The sequence below is a fragment of the Microcaecilia unicolor genome, chromosome 3 (assembly GCF_901765095.1).
Source record: "Microcaecilia unicolor chromosome 3, aMicUni1.1, whole genome shotgun sequence".
Taxonomy (NCBI): Eukaryota; Metazoa; Chordata; class Amphibia; order Gymnophiona; family Siphonopidae; genus Microcaecilia; species Microcaecilia unicolor.
The window spans coordinates 136,381,712-136,394,461 of record NC_044033.1 but is presented as its reverse complement, the minus strand read 5'-3'; the positions used below and the strand labels follow the sequence as shown (position 1 = coordinate 136,394,461).

Here is a 12,750-nt window from a genome sequence, read left to right as displayed (position 1 = left end):
TGCTATTTTGTTGTCTACACTGTGGGCTTCTCCTTGTCCTTTTTTATGCCTTTTCTGGACATCGATCCTGCTCTTTTCATCACAAATTTGTCTATGAACTACTAGCAAGGTAGAAGTAGGGAAGTCTGACCCAAAAGAAAGTCACAATCGGGTAGAAAAAATTCCGATTAAGTGTGGGAACCCCATAGAAGGACAAGCACATGTCTTCACATGGTTTCCTCTCATGTTCAATTTTAAATACTGGGTCTGTCGGACCCCAAGATAGTCAGTTATATAAGTTCCCCTACATCCCACTTAGTAGAAAATATTTGTGCAATAGTTTTTACTATTAGACTACAACAAGTAACAAAATCAGACGTAAAAAGGTGCTGCTAACTTGCGAATGTACGAGTTGAGGTCCATTAAACCCCAAGGTAATAGGACAACAATGTGAGCCACATGGGCCTGGACTGAGTCATCACCTGCTGATTCTGTCTGTGTGGGGTCAGGTGACTGGGTTACACGCCTGCACCTGAGCTCTCTTTCTTCACCTTGTGCCAGACAAAGCAAGCCATGGTAGAGCAGAGCACGACTCTAACCTCCTCCTCCCATACAGTATCATGCAGAATCAACTACCCTACATATGGAACATCCAATCTCTGCTGCTTTCACATGGCAATTGATCAGGTGACTGCTGATGCCACTGGCATGTGTTTGCAAGAAAGACCTCCCCCACCCAGCTGGAACTCTGTGGTACCACTGAAAACCCAGCTTAATTGCTGGTTAAAAGTTTGGGGTCTGCAGCTCAGTGGGAGAGTCACTGTATTTAGCAGGAGTGTGGGAGATACCCCCCAAGTCTTCTGCTCAATGTGGGAAACTTGGTAGGTGTGGCAAGGATGACCACACAAAAGCCCTTTGCAGAACCAAGGACATCCTTACCTTCTATAAAACAGAGATCATCAGTAACCTTTCAGATCTCATGGAGCATACATTTCTAAATAATTGGAGCTGGTTATGTAAAGGAATATATTCATGACACCAAAAATAATTGTCCAAAGAATAAATAGGGATATGTTCGAATATTCACTAAGTTAGCCTAAATATTGTTTGCAGCATGAGAAAAATGCCACACTGAAAATATTCAACACAACTATATTTTTGTAGTGAACATTATTTCTGTACATAATTCACTTGAGGGCCACAAATGCTGTCTGTCACTTTTGGGTAGATTATGAATGTGACTGATACAGTGGCCTGGATCCATTGCTGAAAAGCTGCAGGGGCTGGAGGAACTGACAGGCCAAGACACTGGGGAGCAGTTCAGCTGAGAGAGGAGCGGAGAAAAGAGAAAGAAAGGGCAGCAGTGAATAGTGGTGACAATGAAGGGAAAGGAGAGTGTGTGTGAGAGAGAGAGAGAGAGAGACTCTTGAGGGTCAAAGGGAAGAGACAGAGAGAGTTAGGGGGAGAATAGGGAAGAGTATCTTGGGGAGGGAAAACATAGGGAAATAGACTAGCTGATACTCAGTGTGAGTTAACCGGCTGGGAACAGCCGCTGACCGGTTAACTCGCATCTTGGCGGATAACTGGTGACTTTCAGTGGCATTTAACCGGTTATCGCCAATGAAAATGTCCTGATATTTGGAACTTAACCAGCCTGACTTAGCGAGCAAATAAGACCGCATAAAAAGCATTTCTATTTTTGCTCATTAAGCCATGGCTGGTTAAACCTGAATATTGACTTAACCGATTATGCACTAGCCAGCATTCCAAGAACCAGATAACCAGTGCCAGTCACCGGAAATGGCCCAGCATTGAACATCTGGGTTGAATGCCAGTGGTGGGCAGTCATAGCGCTATCTGCTGCCTGCTGAATATCAGGTAGAGGGTGCCAGAAGAGATATAGGAACAGAGCATGAAGAGGATTTTGAGGAGTGGGGAAAGGAATGGAAAGAAAGTGAGAGTCATGGCGTGGAAGAAAACACAGAAGGGGAGAGTGTGTCTTTGGAAAGGAAGGAAAGAGAGAGACAGTATATATAGCAGGGGAGTGATAGAATGTCTGGGTCAGGTTGAGGGGTGGGGCTGGCAGCTGGGGCCCCTGTTAATGCTTTGTGGATATCTGAAAGTGATGGCTATTATTTTAAGAACAATATAAAAATATAAAAAACAGATCGAAAATATTGAATCAAGGTACTAGTTTTATATTCACTTATAGAAAATAGCCGTTGATGTAATATTGCATGGAAGAGGTCAAAGGAACAGATAAGAAACAAAGCTAGAGAAGAAATGCATTTTTAGAAGGGTTTATAAAGGTTTCATATATGGGAAGATGAGGAAAGATCATAAAAATGTATTACAAAGCTACAGAGAATAATTGCTCTTACCAGAAACAGTTGAAGACTGAACAGACAGGAGATAAGAGATGAAGGAGTGGGAGTAAAGAGTATAACAATATTAGTGGCATAATGACATTAGTAAAATATGCAGAAATAGGTTATTCTCTGCAGGATCTTGCTTATAAGTAAAGCAATTTATAAACAGAATTGAAAGATATAGAGAATTATGTAAATTAACCCAGTAGGAAGTGAGCAGTCAGCAGAATGACACATGGGGAAGCACAGATTTATGCATTAGGTAAGAGCCCCAGAAATTATTGAGGATAAGGTACACTATAATGCTTACTGTACAGTTTAGTGTACTACTGTGATGATAACATTGTTCAGTTGATTTCCCCTACAACAAAGTGCTGCTCAGTTCTGTTAGTGATGGATGTCTAACTTGAGCATCTGAGCCTAAAGCTCGCTCTTTATACAGTGTTAATACTGCTAAAGTTCTACAGTCCCCGGGGAACTCAGTAGATAACTGCCACATTTAAGTTGATGCTTATGAAACAATCAATAGATACTGTTCTGTTGACCACAAGAGATTTCTATAAGGCTTGATGTACTCACTGAAAGACTGTTCTTTTAGTAGAAGTAGAAATAGAGGCTTTGTGAGGGGGGGGGGGGGGGGAAGTACTAAAAGAAATAGAAAAAAATTGGGTTGAAGAAAAATGCAAAAGTCCTTATAGTATATTAATATCTCCTTGTTTAATACAACTGATAAAACATGAAGACCCATGAAAGGCACATCAAGGATATTTGATCTTCTACAACTTTATACTGCAAAGTATTCTATGTGGTTATTTATTTATTGCACTTGTATCCCACATTTTCCCACCTATTTGCAGGCTCAATGTGGCTTACAAAGACCTGTAATGTCATTGCCATTACAGGATAAAAAGATACATTTGGTAATACAATGAGGTTGAGGATGATATAGAAGAGCTAGACAGACAGTTATAGAAGGGCGTGGAGTGGAGTGGTGAAGTGTTATAGTTACACTATTGATTCTCGTGATAGGCTTTGTTGAAGAGATAGGTTTTCAGAGATTTGCGAAAGTTAGTGATTTCATTAATTGTTTTCAGATTTGTTGGCAGTGCATTCCACATCTTCGTGCTCATGTATGAGAAGCTGGTAGCGTGTGTTTGTCTGTATTTTAATCCTTTGCAGCTTGGGAAGTGTAGGTTTAGGAGTGTGCGGGAAGATCTTTTAGCATTTCTGGGAGGCAAGTCCACGAGGTCGGACATGTAAGTTGGAGCATCTCCATAGATGATTTTACACACACACCCTCGTTTACAAACTGCACAGCAATTCTGACACAGCCCATTCACCTTTGAATGGGCTGTGTCAGTAATACCGCACTGGCAGCCACTAGCGCAGCTTTGTATAAGGAGGGGGATTGTTGGCAATAACTATTTAAATTATACTCATGATTTTCAAGATTCGACAAGGAATAGCTTCTGTCTATATGATTCATTTACTTGATTTTTATGTGTCTTCCACAAGCATTCTTTACGATCAACTATATTTTCCAGATCCTAAAGGGATAAGATCAAAGAGACTTTTTAATTCCCTCTTTTCTTAGGCAGCTAAAGCTTGAAATGTGCTATCAGAGAATTTAAGAACAGAGTATAATTTCATGCTATTTAGGAAAATGATAAAAACTACTCTGTTTTATGAATATTCAAGATGCCCGCTGTTTAGCGGATGCAGGAGCCGTTGGCTCCTGCTGCCATCGCCGCAACAGACCGTTTCCTGGCTGTGATCTGATCCGATCTTTTCGCCTTTTGCTCATGGGCTGCCGTGGAGCTCTGGTCATCTTTCGGCCAGTTCCCTGCGTCTCTGAGCATCCCTGAGGGTGGCCGATGCCAGGAGGGTTGGAGATCAGGCCCGCAGCACCGCGGGTCGTTTCCACAGTGGCGGACTCGAGCGTGGGAGAGATATTGGTGGTGGAGTCGGGCAGTGGACATTGTCAGCACGGGATCCCTGAGTCGCGCTTGGCGCTGGGGCGCTGCAGTCTCGTCACGGGACGGCCGGTTGTCCGTGTTGCAGGAGGTGCCCCGGCGGCTGTGGAGCCGCGATCCTGTCAGCGGAAGTGGAGCGCAGGGTGATGGTACAGGAGGCGGGCTGCGTGGTCCCAGAACAGGCCCATAGCGTGGCAGCAGTGCAGATCCAAGGGGTCCAATTTACTCGCATATCCAGCACTGAGTTTAAAGAGGCACCAGAAAAAGATTTAAAGCCAGAGGATGTTTTCACTGCCATTCTTGTGCATGTAGCCTCAATTATGAAAGCTTCCCAGGGCTCTGCGTCGTCTGGTAGCTGCATCCTTCGTCTGAGGAACTGGAGCGGTTGCTTGAGGAGCAGCCTTCAACTTCTTCTGCAACCTGCTTCTTCGCATTGGACTGCTAGGTCGCTCTCATCTCATCCTGTTGCCACTGTCCAATCCACTGTGTTCTCTACAGGCAGCGAAGGGGGGTTCAGCCTACACCTCAGCCTCCAAATATCATCTGAAGTCCTTCCTACCATCATATTTATGGCCCATTTTGGACTTTCTCACCTTTCCTTTTTGTTTCTTTTTATCTAATCAATTTCTGTTTTCATTGAACTTGTATCCCCTCTGATCTGGCCATGGCCTTTCAGTGCGTTTTCCCTTCCCTTCCCTTCTGATTCTTCTGCCCTCTTAGCTGTCATTGTACTTGATTTCACAGTTCATTGTAAGCCGCTTTGAGGCTGCTTTAAGTGGTATAAAGCGGGGTATAAATGGTCTGAAATAAATAAATAAATAAATATGTCACTTCTAAACTGATGTATTCTAGATTTTATTTGCAGGTTTTTTTTAACATTTTTTATATGGTCCTAGGTGTTTTATCAAATTTTTCATGTTTGTGATCCACTTTGAATTCATTGGGTATTAGCGGAATACATGAACAGAGTGTAATGTAATGTAACTACCCATATTGGTGCAAATCCCAGGAGTTGTTCATTTCTATGAGTTCTTTTTCAATAGCAATCAAATCAAAACTATACAAATTAATTTGATTGTTGCCTGTGGAAAAGGAAACCAGAAAGATGCGGACATGTTCTGGACAAAACTTTCTTTCTTACTTGGTGGTGGTGGGGGTTTAGCTCACACGTTTTCCAGTAGTAGTTCAAGGCAAGTTGAATTATATCGAAGGTATAGCAGGTAATTTCCTGTCCTCAGAGGGCTCACAATCTAAGACTGTACCTGAGGCAGTGGAGGATTAAGAGACTTGCCCAAGATCACAAGGAGTGGCAGTGGGATTTGAACCAGGCTTTTCTGCTTTGCAACTGACGCGCGCATCAGTAGGCTATTTTCCTACTCTAAAACTATAAGCATAGTTTGAGAATCTAAAGCAATAGATAGTAGTGCTTCCCCCATCTAGCCTCAACCCTAGGAGTGCCTCTGCAATATGAGGGCAATTCTATAAAGGGGCACCTATATTTATGCACCAAGAAGGCACTTATGTGGAGCTTATTCTATAAAAGAAAGTAGGCACCTTTATATGCACACATTTTGGTCTTCTGGTCTTTTATATGCATTCCTGACATCTAAATATCGGTGCCCACTTTACAGTTTTACCCATTACTCCCTTCATTCTGTAACATTAGTGCCTAAATGTAATCAACGTTTGTGCACATAATCAAGAAAAACTTGTCTAGAAAATAAGAAATATTCTAAAATGTATGAAATAGAATGCAAACTAAGGAAAATATCCCCTCTTAGTCCCTAATAGCTTGGATCCATTGGAAATATACAGGAGAAATAATATCAAGAACAAAATTTATAAAGCAAAGGCCTATAATGACAAAGATAGACTCTTCTCAGTGGCATGGCAATCAGCCTGTGGGAAATTTGTTATCCAGAAACACTTAAAGCTGATTAGGGTCATAGAAAACGATAGTGTACATTTTCAGATTTCACTAAACATTTAGTGGCCCTTTTACCAAGCAGCACTAAAACATGGCCTGTGGTAACCCCAACGCGGGCCTTTCTCGTGCACTGAGGCCACTTTTAGCGCTGCTGGTAAAAGGCAGATTTTTCTATTTTTCCGATAATGGCCATACGACAATTTTCCCATTGGCGCATGGCCATTAGAGTGTGGGCCCTTACTGTCATCTATTTTGTAGGCGGTAAGGACTCACATGCTAATCTTGCACTAATCAGTTAGCATGCAGCAATACCCATGCGCTAACTGATTAGCATAGTTGTACCCACTGGCTGCCCTCAAACACTCCCCTAGTGCTAAAAAAGATGTTTTATTTTCTAACACATGGTTAGCGCATTCTGATTCCAAAACTACTGCTGGAAACCTGAGCATGCCCCACGGTAGTGCATTTTAACCTGCAGTAAACATACATTAGCATTTACTACAGGTTAGCAAAAGGGTCCCTTAGATGGAAATTGTTACTTAACGCATTTCAAAAACAGTTTTAGCATGGAGTACTCTTTTAAGCTGGTTTATAATCCCCAGATAACGTTTTGACCAAATCAGACTTTGAGGACTAATATGGTCTTAGGTAGGAAAGCAACTACCAAGGTAGAGAAAATTAGAAATTAGTGAATTACAATGACTGAGTCTTCTTCTTGGCTGAAATCTTTGGAAGATACTACCTCACAGCATTCTGCAAGGTTGCGAACACTTGAGAAGTCATTGTCTGATATTAAAACAGTAGTATATCAGCTCTCTGGAGATAAGGTTTTGTTTCTACGTAAAATAGAGAATCTAGAAAATGCAGGCAGGAATTTGAACCTCCATTTATTTAACTTTCCGATTTCAATATTACTTTCATCGAAGGAATTGTTTAATAATTTTTTAAACATCTGTATTAAAATACCTAGATTCTAATATGCCTTCGTCACAAAAAATTTATTATATTGCTTCTTCATCAGGGGAAGTCTTTGAGAACTTGAATGTTTCAACTTTACTCAAATCGTCTCAAGTCGAAATATCAGGAAGAGATACTCTTCTGGTCTCGCTTATTTTTTTGAAGATAAAGAAGCTATCTTGAGATTTTTCTGTAGCTCTGGGAATGCTATGTTTTATGGTGGTAAAGTTTTAGTTTTTCCTGATGTATCCAGATGGACTCAACTGAGAAGGAACACCATTTCTGGCTATGCACCAATCAGTTCTTGCTGTGGGAGCATCTTTTCAACTTTATTTTCCCTGTAAATGTCTCAAATCGGGCACACGTCACTCACTCGGCACTGCTCAAAATCAGAGACCAACAAACTCTTTTTGAGATAATGTGGAAGTTTATTAGGCCGCAGCCAATTACAATTGCTTTATATATATCTTCACAAACAGCATGTACACTCTATAGAATTCTGTCTAAATCTTTCTAGGTACACAGTCTTTGCTCAGTGTGCACGTGCTCCTCCCCCCAGGTACTGCCTTACAAGCATCCTGTTGGCTCTTTATGTGCTGTCACAGGCACCCATTGTTCTCTGGCCTATCCCATCCAAGGAATGGCCGCTACTACTTTGCCATCCATGGCCCATGGCCTCCTGACCATGCAAGCCAGGAGACAACAATGCCCCAATACTAATAGATGTGTGAAGGTATTTTAATCCTATTACTACTGACTATCAGGTCCTTTTACTAAAGTGTGCTAATGATTAGCGCATGCTAAATGATAAGATGCCCATAGGAATATAATGGGCATATTATCATTTAGCGCACGCTAATTAGCATGCTAAATCCATTAGCACACCTTAGTAAAAGGACCTCTATATTTATTATTCTATAGTGCATGACACATATGCTAGGATAGATATGTTGCTGATAGAGAAGGGTCTGTTCTAGGACATACAGGGTGTGCATTTGATCGATTGCCTCAGGTATAAAATTAGATTGATACAAAGTGTACCTGAATGTAACTCACCTTGAGCTACTACTGAAAAAGTTGTAAGCAAATCTAAATGTGGAGTGGAGGAGTGGCCTAGTGGTTAGAGCATTGGTCTTGAAATCCAGAGGTGGTCAGTTCAAATCCCACTGCTGCTCCTTGTGATCTTGGGCAAGTCACTTAACCCTCCATTGCCTCAGGTACAAACTTAGATTGTGAGCCCTCCTGGGAAAGAGAAATATCCAGTGTACCTGAATGTAACTCACCTTGAGCTACTACTGAAAAAGGTGTGAGCAAAATCTAAATAAATAAAAAAAGTATAAAAGAAGATATACAATTTAATGAGAGGGCTGATACTGTTCCTAGTATTTTCTGGGAATGCTTAAAAGCAATAATAAGGGGAAAAATTATAGAGTTGGAGGCCCATCATAGACGTAGTTATCAGTGTAAGAAAGAGACAGTTCTGGCCCAGATCATACAATGTAAACAACGGATGGGCAATGGTAAGACTACCTCCAAATTGTCATGGTTTCCTTCACTATTATAAAACCCTGTATCAACCAGAAACACCATATAAGGAGGTAGAAATAGAGGAATATTTTGCATTAGTAGTCCTTCCAAAGTTCACAAGGGGTGAATCAGAGCAATTATCTATATCAATCACAGTAGAGGAAACTCTGTGGGGCTATTAAATCCCTCTCCCATGATAAAGTTTTGGGCCTAGATGGCTTTACCAGTAAGTTCTACCATCATTTAAAAAAATATCTGGCAAAGCCTCTGACAAATACTACTCCTGGAGGTTAACAGAGATGACATTACTCCATAAACCAGGTAAGGACCCCACACAGTGTGGGTCCTATCGGCCAAGTTCATTGGCAAACACAGACTATATTTACAAAACTTTTGGTGAACAGATTGCAAACAATGATGCCAAAGCTCATAAAAGGCAATCAGACAGGCTTTATAACTGGCCGTTAAATATTTGACAATAGTAGGAGGACCAGGTTCTTGTGGCCCTACATGTTTAACACATTGGAAAATGTTACGTAACCAACCTTTATGGGGTGGTTACAATCATTATACCAACCCCCCTTGCCTCTCTTCAAATAAACAAAATCTACACTGAGAGTTTTGAATTAGCAAAGGGAACCAGACCAGGATGTGTGCTGTCAACATTATTATTTGCCTTCACAATGGAACCATTCGCCCAGGTGGTGAGGGAATGGAGAGATATTAGAGGATTAACATGTGGAAGGGACACACTTTGTTTCCCTGTTTAAAACAGCTTAGGGTTGTAGTTTGGGCACTGGCACAAGGAAAGGGGCAGGGGATGGCATTTGGACACACATAAAGAGTCAAGTTACACCAAGTCAATGGCAATCGTACGTGTTGGTGCCCTGAAGTGCACATAGTGTATAATATTCTATAAGTTACACACACATCTTGAGACATGCCCATAGCCCAACCAAACTCTGCTTATGTTTACACCCCCTCGCATTTACATGTTAAACAATGTTGGTGTTTATTTTATACAATAGCTGTTAGCATGTAGGGCTCTTAGCAATAGGGCCCTCATAGGGCTGGATTCTGTATAAGTTGCCTTAAATGTAGACGCGTCGGAATAACAGGTGTAGCACTATTCTGTAACCTGTGTCTACAGTACACAGAACAGAATAGCGCATAAGCTGGGGGAATGCACGTACAATTAAGCACAGTCATTTATGCCACTGAAAACCTGGTGTAAATGCCCATTCCTAAACGTACGCATGTTCTGCCAAATTCAATAAAAGCGCATAAATATGATTGACATCCCAAACACTCCTACACTCTTCCCTTGGCTATGCCCCCTTTTTAGCTGTGCACATTGGCGTTCACCCATGCCTCTTTTTAGAATACACCTAAAAAGAAGCGAACATAAATTCCAATTATTGCCAGTTAGCAATGATACTTGATTGTTACCAGTCAATTATCATGACTAATTGGCTCATTATTCGAGTAACGTTCATAAATTGGCCACACACACAATGTAACGCACGCTACTCACAGTTCCTTGTATAGATTCCAAGTGGCTAAAGATGCACAGATGACAGTTATATGTTTACTGGCTGCCTGTAACTATTTCAAAATGGATCCCAAAATTCTTTATATATTGTGATAGTCCTGAGAAGGGATCACCTATAAAGTCTTGAATGTCCCTATACAAAAGGTATGACAACCTATTTTTAAAAAATCTACAGCTTGTAAAGACTGCTCTAAACGTACCTTGTAAATGTGACTACCAGTTGGTAGGAGGCATTAGTGCAGGTAACCCTGAATTTGAGTAGGTTTGATGCCAGGACACGCTGTTATGATGCATTTGCAAAAAAAGAAAACAAAAGGACTGGGGAGTGATAGATGAGGACGATGCTGCTGACAGCAATTTCAAATGACAGTTGAAAAGTAAGGAGAGTGCTGATTTCTGTGTAAGAGGTGATAATATGTAGAGGCATTTTACTGGCTCTCACTGCTTATACATCTACTGAAGTTATAATTGCAAAGTTACTTAGAGCCGAACATAACAAAGCTTTTATCTCAAAAGTACATTATGGCTATAGTTTCAGAGCTCTAGAGAGATTTTTTATTTCTGTCCTTTTTTTCAGAGAGGCTGCCTGGGAAATCAACATGACTGAAAACACATGGCCTGTTCAAGATTTCTAGGCTTCTATTAAGCATATAAAGCTGCTTGATGCACTGCTTTACTCCTTGCAGCATTACCACAAGCAAGTCTGAAATGAAATCCAGTGGACCTTTAAATACATGTATTTTGAGGCTGGAGATGCTGCAGAGACAACATATACAGGCCCTGGGGAACCGAGCTTAAGGGTGACACCTGCTGGCAACATACAGGTACCGCAATTGCAGAGTTCCAGATGAAGTCCTGATGCATGGACCATCTTCCAGGGCCATTGCTAAAGGTATACAGATACCAAAAAATGTGTTTATTTATATAAACACATTTTTTGGTATCCTCATTCGTTCTCCTCACTTTTTTGTCTCATATCTCATGGTTTCGTGAGAGTTTTTACCTCCTTTTTGTTGTGGTAAAGGTATACAGATACATGAATAATTATGTATTTTGACCCTGCTTTTGACTGGGGATATAATAGCTGCCAGAATAAAAAAATATTTAGAAAAAGTGAAATTGCATTGGATAGAGATACAGCATCTGTGTTCATCATTCATCATTCATCAATCATTAGATTGTAAGCTCTCTCGAACAGGGACTGTCTCTTCTTCATGTTCAGTTGTGAAGCGCTGCGTACAACTGGTAGCGCTATAGAAATGATTTGTAGTTAGTAGTAGTAGTAGTTGTTGTAGATTTATATAAAAGAAAAGTTGCTCGTCCCCCGTAATGTGTTTCAAATAACAATACCAAAGTATAACTTGGAGGGGCATAATCGAACATGAACGCCCATCTCCATGGGCGCCTATCTCCGAGGAAACCTATGGAACTTTGGAAGGCTAAGTGCTTTGAAAATATGCCTCAAAATGTTATCTCAGCTAGGGTAGAAGTGAATAAACATGTCATTTCTTTAAAATTGCTTATTCACATTTTGACAGAATATTGCTCTCTACTGATTTTCTAATCATACACATGTACAGCTCGATCTTGAAAAGCATGTACAAGGACAATTGTAGGCACATGGAGGGTGATTCGATAATAGGGTGCCCACTATAGGCTATGGAGTCTTTTTGAGCCTATTCTGAAAAGAAAAGTAGTTGCCTATTTTTCTTTATTGAATAGTAGTGCAAATGGCTGAAACTGCATGAACATTAAGGTGCCCATACCTAGACATTTGTACATACACCCATAAATGATAGAAGTATTTAATTTACATGTTTACTTGTGCACTTTGTCCAAACTCTGCCCGTGTGCGTGCCCACAGGCAAAGTACACACCATCTTCTAATGGCAAGTATTTTTCTGCAAAGCAGTATTCTGTAAGATGTGGCATCATAGTTTCTGTGACATCCAGATTTATCTTACAAGGTGCACAGTATTCTGGATAGTGGCCATATAATACTGGACATGTCTTTAGATATTACAGCTGCCATTGATTCAGTGGACCACTCACTGCTGCTGTCACAGCTAGAAGATATTGGTATCAGGAGCATGATTAAAAAATGGTTTCTGACATTCTTATCACGGCATTCTTTTACAGTTTCAACAAGCTTCTCTTTATCCCGCTTACATACTTTGTCCTGTGGTGTGCCACAAGGCTCTGCATTGTCTCCAATACTATTAAGGTATTCTTAAATCCACTTGCTCCTGCAATCCAGAGTGTTTTCATTAGTGTGTAGTTTGATGCTGATGGTGTTTTATTGCTAGCTAAAGTATCACCAGAAATGTTAAATCTTACACATTTACATGGATGCCTAGATGAGATCTCCAGCTGGCTTAAGGCCAGCAGGCTAGTGCTTGTGATCTCCTAAGACCACAGAATGTTGGACTACAGGTCAGTCAAACAATCCCGATATAGTTCCAGTTT

General features: G+C 40.9%; 1 protein-coding gene across 6 annotated transcripts in view; it reads left to right on the top strand.

The window, feature by feature from the left end:
* The window catches only part of CHRM3 (cholinergic receptor muscarinic 3), an 819,103-nt gene that overhangs the window by 772,932 nt on the left and 33,421 nt on the right, over positions 1-12,750 (top strand). For 2 of the 6 annotated variants that reach the window (XM_030196390.1, XM_030196389.1), the window contains exon 2: positions 10,862-11,176. The exons of 2 other annotated variants lie outside the window; for them this stretch is intronic. The gene's annotated coding sequence lies outside the window, so the exon portion shown is untranslated. The remainder of the gene's footprint in view (positions 1-10,861; positions 11,177-12,750) is intronic. 2 more of the 6 variants (XM_030196393.1, XM_030196392.1) reach the window with 2 other exon arrangements.